The sequence below is a fragment of the Nyctibius grandis genome, chromosome 8 (assembly GCF_013368605.1).
Source record: "Nyctibius grandis isolate bNycGra1 chromosome 8, bNycGra1.pri, whole genome shotgun sequence".
Classification (NCBI taxonomy): Eukaryota; Metazoa; Chordata; class Aves; order Nyctibiiformes; family Nyctibiidae; genus Nyctibius; species Nyctibius grandis.
This window is the reverse complement of record NC_090665.1, coordinates 13,510,079-13,519,257: the sequence shown is the minus strand read 5'-3', so window position 1 is coordinate 13,519,257 and position 9,179 is coordinate 13,510,079.

Sequence of the window (9,179 nt, the reverse complement as noted above, 5' to 3'; positions counted from 1 at the left end):
GCTATGTCTCATTGGGTCAGACTTGTGGGGGAAATTCCCCAAATTAAATCTCCACAGCCAGTGTTGCAGCATGATTGATATGGGTCCTGGTGCAGAGAACAAAGTAGGGCTCCTGTCCAGCCAGTCCCCAGTATACTCAACTCCCCATTTGCCATCTTCTTAGATCAGCACCGAGGCTGCTGTGCTGAGGGTCTTGTTGCTGTGTGCTTCATGGGTGCATCCTCCTACAAAGCTTTGAAATATATCTGGACCTGTTTCTCTTGACAGATGAATAAAAATGCTTCTGAATGCAAAGGTACACAAGATACAGCTGTGAATAACAGCTACCCTTGAGCCCCATATTTCACCTTATTGCCTAATCAGTTGGAAACAGAAGCATGAGCCTTCTTGATGGTTGAGGGACTGAAATATTGATGCTTCTGTACTGAATTCACACTTTACCATAGCATGTCTCTGAGCCTAGGCATCTCTGCTCACCCAAGATGTACTGACTTTTAACTTCTTAACTCTGTTACTCTTTGGCTGTCTGTGGGAGCAGCACCTCTTGAAATTCAGGTGATTTAAGTAGGTATCCAAGTATGAACTTTTTTTGATTTGGCTTCACAAAATGGTTCAGGGTTGCCCAGAGGGAGACACTCTGCTTTTGTGTTACTAGCACTTCCACCTGGAGTGAATTGAGAATGGTTTTTCCACTTTCACTCTGCAACTTACCATCTTGCAGATTGCCTTTCAAAATCTCACTGACTAGCAGTCCCTGAGGTCAAACACTATATCGTCACCAGAACAAGGGCAAAGACCCAGAGCAGGGGGACAGTCCTGTGAAACTGCTTGGCCATGAGGCCATAGGAAATGGCTGCTACATTGCTCAAGGCTATTAGTTAGAGCCCAGTTTTCATGTCCAAGCAGCTCCAGTCTCATCTACATCCTGCCTGCAGTGCTTTGCCAGGAGCCCCTTGTATCCCCTTCTGTTATGCTCTCTCGATTATAATGACACTGTTATTTCATCCTGGGTTCTGCCTCATGAGAACCCATCTATGGCAGAGTGAAGTCAATGAAAAGATTTACCCTGAGGTCTTCAGTGGGTGTTAGATCAGCTCCGAAGTGTACTGGTGGCTCTTCCTAAATAACATGTGTCTTAATTTTGTCATGCAACCTTTCCAAGTGTCTCTGCTTAAAGTTAGTCTTCTAAACCCTCCTTTCAGCATCTGGCTGAAGCGCCAGAGCCTTCTGAGAGCTTAGGTGACTGATACTAGTGATGCTGCAGCCATATCTCCAAGACATCGAAATACACATTTTGTTTGGAGCAGAAAACTGTTAGGCTGAATTTATTTGCAGCAGGAACAGAGTTTTGCTATGAAGTTGTCTGCAGTACAAGGAAAGGTTATATTTTATTTATGGGTGATAGACCTGTGAATAAATACATCGTTAGTGCACATAATCCCAACGCTTACTTCTGCTCTACAATAATAGTGAAGCATTTCATGACAGTTAGAAATATGGCAAGGCAAATATTGGCCTTTTGAGACTCTGGAAAATTTCCTAGGTCTTTCACTCTGTGTGTATGTGTGTATTTTCACTGGCTGTGGCCAAAGCCTGGCTCTGTTTCTGTAGTTTTCAGTATTTGGCTTTGAGAAGAGATGAGAGAAATGTCTGCAGAGTTATCCAGCTTGGTCAAGGGTAATCAGACTCAGATATGGTAAGACTGCAGGACAATGTCTACCATGTCCCTGATGCCCTGAGTCTCACAACAAAAGGTTTAGATAGGCTGAAGGGTCCACTAAAACCATGCCTGTCAGCCTCTGACAGATGATACAAATCTAAGATTTCTACAGGCCTTCCACATGAAGGGGGAAAAATAACCTAAACTTGTAATTTTCACTTCTTTGAAAGTCTCCTTTCCTGCAACAACAGGAATGTCATGCTGGGTGAATGTGGGTGCAGGACTCTCCATCTGTTCGTGCTGGCCAATATTGCCTTGTTTCTGTGTTTCTTCACAGGATTATGCTTGTACAAGAGCTCTCTGAGGCAGAGATCCTCCTTTTTTTTCCTTTTTTTTTTTTTTTTTGGTACAGCATCTGACACAGTAGGGTTTGAATTAATAACCAGCTCTTTTGTGCTAGCATGGAACATTTCTGACATGAGCACTATTTAAGAACAAATCAGACTTTAAAACTGCATGTTGCTCTTGAGTTAGTCTTCTGTGTACAGGTGAACTCCATCCTTTGAGGTCTCATTATGGGGCAGGATTTCATGCTCTGAAGATGTGGCAAAGGCAACAATTTAGGGAATTCTTATGCCCTACATCTCACCCCACCTACCTACTTTATCAGTGCAACAGTTTTGGAGTCCCGTGCTAAGAACCAGAATAGGGAACTGATCTGGCTTTATGAAGAAGAAAATGGCTAAAGAATGAGACTGTATATTCACAGATGGACCACTAAGCAGAGTCTCAGACCCTTCTACAACCAAGGGAGTTCATTGCAGCAAGTGAATGGGAACCAGCAGTAGTACTGGTTTGCGTGTGGGAGTCAGTATTGCTGCTAAACATTTGATATGCTGAAACGCAGTCTGGAGATGCTTTGAAGTCTTGTCTTCCTTCCAGTTTCTCTTTCACCCCATTAAAGTGATAGAACCTCCTACCCACTTACTAAGAGCCATCCGTCTCTTCTCTTAGGGGAGATGCTGGTTAGGAGAGAGTAGGAGCACTGAACTGATGCTTATTACCTGAATTGTCCAAACCTGTGTCAACAGGGACTGGCTAAGTCAGGCTAGGCCAGGGGTGTTGCAAGACTGTTTCAGTGCTACACTTAGCTGCTCAGCTTCACACATGCTGATCTACTTGCTTTTTCTTTCATCTCATACAGAGCACAGAGTGCAAGGGGACAGGTGTTCTGATTCCTGTGATGAGCTGAAGTTGATGACTTCTAGTTTGCTCATCTGTGCAGCAGAGAAATCAGTCAGTTGAGGTAACTGCTGACAAGCATTTTGCCCCAAAGCCTCTCCAGCTACAGCTGTGAGAAGGGCTTTTGTTCCACCACAATGGAGAGGAGAATTCTCATGTGTATTTTAAACAGCACGCTGAAAGCAAGGACTGATCTTCCTTGCTAAATCCAGAGAAATTCTATTGAACTCAGTGAAAATTGCATCTGAAATCTCTCAGAGCGGCAACAGGATCAGGTCTTGCAAGCTCTCTCTTATGCTTATAGGGTTAATTACCATTAGCAAATTAATTTTCATTTGCTTCTGTCTAAATGAGCCAGGAGAATCCAGCCATCATTACAGATAAGTGTACTAACACTGGTAGCATTGTCCTTTCCTGTCTACTGCTTCTCTCCTGTCCTGAGGTGACTGGGACACAAGTGACATCAGTTGCTTCCTGAGCAATTGCAGACAGAGTAAGTGGATGTGGCAGAGAAAGGAAATTGCAGGAGGACCTGACCCAGCAGAGGAGCAGGGAGGCAATGCCATGAATCAGTTCAGGAGAGGACTGTGCATATCTGCAAATCTAATGGAAGAAAGGATGTGATTTTATGGCATCACTTGTAATGCAAGAGACTGCAAATTCATCTGTAATCCAAGGTGGACTAAAAATTTCAGCAGAGTGTTGATGGAGGATGTGTCCTCTTACCTCATATATAACTATAGAACATCTGATGGCTTCTGGGTATGAATAAAATTGGCAGGTGTTCTTGTGTTATCATTGTCTGCCTCATCATTATAGCTACAGTTCCATCCCATCCTTAGTTTTGGTAACTGAGCAGGTACAAATTCTTGCATCTGCAAGGTTTGCACACACAAAATTGTAGTTTAAATTTGGAGGCCTCTTTTCGCCCTCTGCTTTCACTGGATAGTGCATAGTTACTGACTTTGTTCCCTTCTGGGGTGGGGGACCCTCCAGTAGACAAAAATCTTTGAAAATTCTTTACTCTGGCAGGCTCACATAGATCTGCTTGAGGAAGCCACACTGCACTGGAATGTCCCAACACAATGTAGGCTGGTTAGAAAAGGCAAGCTGATGTAGTTAGAGAAACCTGCCAGCAGGAAAATGAGACTTAAGTGACTCCTGACATCTTCATTGTAGGGGGCTATATGGGGAGAACGGGTGACAGCTACCCAAATTTTACAGTAAATGGTGCTGGTGTTACAGTTACAGAGATGGACATACAACTGACTGGCTGACCAACCTTTTGTCTTTAATACACCATCATCAGTTTCAACTCCCCAACGTGCTGTGAGGCACAGTTTCTATTATAGCTTTCCTGCTGGAAATTGAGTAAATATACTTAAAACAAAGTAAACTAAAAAGTCACAGTCCACTAACAGTAACTGAGCAGAACTGAGAAAGGAAGAACAGGACAGCTCAAGGAGTCAAAAGCTAAATTACCTGTGGAGAGCACAGATAGATAGGGATACGCAGATCAGACAATACCATAGTCAGCAGCCACTGTGTATTACAACCAAAATGTTGGTCATCCAGCCATCTATCATCTCCATAACACCTCTGCATTATGGATCTGCCCATCTCTTTTGCCTGTTACACATAATGCAGCGGATGTCAGTGACTCAACAACCTTTGCTTATAATATACTTGGGCTGGCCTGGCTGAAGACATGATTTATTGTAGTTTTATCCATAACATTTTGCAAACTGTTCCTGTGTCTCTGTTTTACTCTTCCATGAGCAGCTGTTAAGAGTCTTTCTTCTGCATACTTAAATTCTTCATTTTCTTCTCCTCTAGCAGCATGTTGTTTACATGCCCTGTTTGGAGTAATCGAAAGAACTCGAGAGACAGACGGTTCATTCAGTTTGATTTTCTGCAGAAAAGTAGGCTCTTTCTTTAAACCTTGGAGTAATGTTATACAAGCTTCCTCAAATCTCCCTTTTCCCACAAAATGAAGAAGCCAGTTTTGCCCAGCTCAAGATGCTGTTTGAAGTCAAACTGTAGCTGTCTGTACATCAGTGGAAAACACAAATGTCTGCACTGAATTGCTATCACTCTGGGCTCACAGCCACTGTCTAGTTTCATCCACCTGCTTTATCTACTTCAGTTCAGAGCTCTGTGGATGAGGAACTTATTTAATTTCCTGCATACATAGTATCTAGCTGCCATACATTAATCTAATGTAAGCCATAAAAACACAGTACAATTTACAGCTAAGTTGCTGAGATATCTAAACCTGTTCCAGTGGATTTCCTGATGTTGAAGCTGATGTTTTAGCAGAGCTTTTGTTATAGCTGTATAAAAGCATCTCTGCAATATGACAAAGACAGTTCTAAGCCTGAGACAGTCTTCCTGCATGCTCTTGTTTCAGGGTACAATCACTTGAAAAGTACGTGGTTGAAGGATGGAACATGTGGTGACATCTGGTCATACAATGTAATGCCCACATTTAGGACATGCCATTGTGCACATCTAGTTTCATAATGGAGATAGACAAGCAAGCCCATCATGTTTAATCAAACATGCATGCATACTATTGTTTTAGTCACAAGTGGGCCAGGATGAAACCATGGGGACCTTCCAAGGTCCTTTGTAAGGAGTAGCATTCCTCCTTGGCAAATAGATTGGGAAGCAGTCCTGTGGACATCTTTCCTTATCATTTTCTCAGGTGAAAGGAGGCAATTTCTCAGCTCTGGGATGCCTTCTAGAATATATCAGCTAGACATTGCTCTGTAGTTACTCCTGATGCACTTTCAGGACTCCTGTCCCACTTTGGATTTTCTCTAAGCTGCACATAGTGAAGCAACGCAGGAGAATGAATGAATGCTCTAGGAAGTTCCCATGGGTCCTGAAATTTAGGAAGTTCAGGCTGGTGAGTGGGCTGGGATGTTGACTTGGATCAGGATTGAAATCTTGTCACTTAGCTACATCTCTAGGAGCTAGCAGCTAGGACTGACAGACTAAATTATTTGCTATTTCCCAGGGAACAGCTCCCAGCCTCCAGTGTGCATTCTCCTGTATCAGAGAGTTTTGTGATGTTCTATATCCATTTATTCATGTTTATTTTCTGTCATCTAGTCTGTGTGCAGGACACAGAAAGCACAGTGGACATGTTTCTTGTGGTTTTCTACTCTGACCGTGTACACCAAAACAAGTCTTTGGAATACCTCCTCCATAGGCACCTCCATCCCTCCCCATCTGCAACATAAACACCTGCCTGGGCTTCTCGGCTCTCTAGAGCAGAGCAAAATGGGGGAAAAGGGCACACAGAGGTTTTGTTAGACGCCTCGTTCTTCCCCACACTCCTGGCCTGAATACCGGCGAAAGCAATAGAGAACCAGGCTGTGAGAGGGACAAATCATGCTGGAGAGGAGGCGTGTATAACCACATGCAGACAAGGCACATGGACAGGGTATCAGGCTTGGTGTCTTGCATGAATGGGATAGGAAATTCCTTCTTAGTTTGCAACTTTTCTCCTACTCTTACTGCTAGCATTGCCTGCTCCCTTACTGTGTTTCACTGGTGGACAAGGTTATCCCTTCCTGCCCAAACCACATCATATGACTTGAGCTGCCACTGAAGCAGGACAGACATGGGCCAACACACTGCTCACCTGCATACGGTCTGTGTCAGGCAGTGGAAGGCTTTCCCATGCTAATGGCCGATGTTGTCAGCTGACGACTTCATCTAACAAGGGTTTCTTTATGTATTAGTGCCAGGAAGTAATGTGGAAAACCACAATTAAAACAAATATTTCTCTGAGGTGTGTTGTGCAAGCCAACCTGGAGAGGACATCTTTTTGGTGATATTGTAACATATTGCCCATAAGGAATAACAAATATCAACTTCAAATTAACTGTGATACACACACTGAAAACTAAGTGGAGTAAATGAGGAGAGACCAGAGATAAAACAGGCTGCTCTCCAGATATTATTCTGAAAATTAAAGTGAGTGGATGGAAGATATACATCACAAAAAATAATCTATTATGCTCAGTGTACTAGAGCAGAACTTTCACCCTTTTAAACTCATTAAAATGCAGCCATTTTTGTTTCAAAGGATTAATATGTTGGCTCTAAAGAGAGAAGAAAAATGTGATTCATTGTGTGCTTGGAATTAGATACTGTTAATTGAAAATAACCCTAGGCGCTTACACAGTGCTCTTCAGCTCAAAATCTTGAAATATTTTTTTTCTGTGGATGAAATTCATTCATGTAAAAGGGCTACTGAAAGACTTGTGTGCAGCAAAAATCTCACCAAGAAGTACTGTGGGAGCTCTTGTATGCTTACACTGTGCACTAAGGCAAACATCACCTTTGGGCAGGAGGTTTTTGAAAATGTAGGGACTCACTGTCACATAGGAACAAAATACCTGTCAGTAAAAATAGCAGGAAGTGATTTATGATGGCTTGGCTACAGCTGAATGGGTATTTGTACAGCTAGCTAAAACAAGCCCCCTGGAAACTCTGGAAAAAACACACTGGTGCAGCCTGACTTCCATCACTATGAATATGGAAAATATTCATTGTGAAATGAGGACTTTGTAGCCATGTGCAAACTCCTAGTCAAAATGAACATAGAAAGGAAGTCACTAGCAGTGATCGTTGCCCATGGTGGACTTTCTGATGCTCTGAATCCTCCAGTTTAGCAGGGGGGCTCAGAGCATCATAAAGTCCACTGTGGTCAACAGCCACAGCAAGGTTCCCCAAAGGACTTCTACCAGAGCTCAAAGGTAGGCAGAGTGTTAAGGGACTTGATGAATTAGGGTCAGCAGCACTCTACTCACCTGCATAGCAAATAATGTTTCTGCATGGCAAGTGGGGAAAAAGGCACACACAAGTACAGTGGCTTGCCTAAGGTCACAGAACAATTTAGTCTGGAGTAAAATGAAAAGTCCTTGAGTCATGTCCTTTCCCCCACCCTCCCAGTGTCAAATGAAGAAGGACCACCATTCATGAGTTATGGTAATTTCATAAAGCATCAAGCAAAACTATTAAAATTAATAAAAGCAGAAACAGCTAATTCAGAGAGTGCTCTGTTCTTCTTTGGTCTCTGGAGTATTACAATAACATTCTGTAGTGGTGCTGTGAGGATTTATGGTTTACTTGCTTGTACAGTGCTGGCATTGACGTGTTGGAGTGAAGATTTAGCTTTGTAAGCCATTTGTTTCTGAACTCTTTGTGACCTACTTTAAGTTTGCTGCTAAGTGGCTCGGATTTAGAGTGGCTGGGACAGTGATGTAATCAAAGTCACACTTTGGTACATGGAGGAAAAATAGGTCATTGGTATCAATGCTAGGCCAGGAAATTTTGCAATGTGCCACCAGATTAAATAAATCACTCTGGAATGAAGACGAAGAGGGCACCATGCACTGAAAGGAAGGATCTGTTTGAAGTGGAGAGAACAGAAAGACATTTTTCATGTGGCTAATTGATGCAATAATTCCAGCAGCAAGTCTTGTTACTGATGAGTGTACCCAACACCTCCAAAAGACCCCTGGAAAGCAGAAGTGATGAACATCTTTGATAAGCCATTTTCTGCAGGCTTCCACAGCCCTCCTAGCCCCAAACGACCTGCTTGTACCATCAGCTGGGATCTGCCATCTACAGCTCCTGGAAATAGGAATAGCTTCCTTTCTTGCACTGTGTCTAGGAGGCAGATAATGAGATAGGGAAAGATACAGATACAAGAACCAGTGAAGACCAAGTGCTGTATTCTGTACCCAGCTTCAGCTCTGGCTTCTCTGAGGAAGAGCTAGCTATAAGCTGCATGTAAAAGGCCAGAGATGTTAAAACACTTGGCTCCGAAGAGACCTGGGAATGAGAAATGCCACACAGAAAAGCTATTACTATTGTCATTTTACTGTGGGCACTTCCCTGTCAGCCTCAAAGTGTGGTGGAGGAGAAGGGTGGAATAGAGGATGCTGGAGGAAAAACCATTAGGATGGGCAGAGAGGGCACTACCTGGGGTGGGCTTATGATAGGGCTATGGACAAATCTCTCATACCAGAAAGCCATGGAAGTCAATGAAAAAGCTCTTAATGTTGTTATCAAGGTCAGGATTTCACAGAGGCCTGACTCTCAGCTTTATGTAGTCCAAAGTATAGGTCACAGCCTCACAAGAGGAGCTCCAATACAGCATAGCACAGGAGTGATTTTTGCCTTTAAGCTCTTCGATATGTCACCGCGGCTTTTATGACCCTTTCTTCTCTCATATGTGTGACCTCTTTGCAAGGCT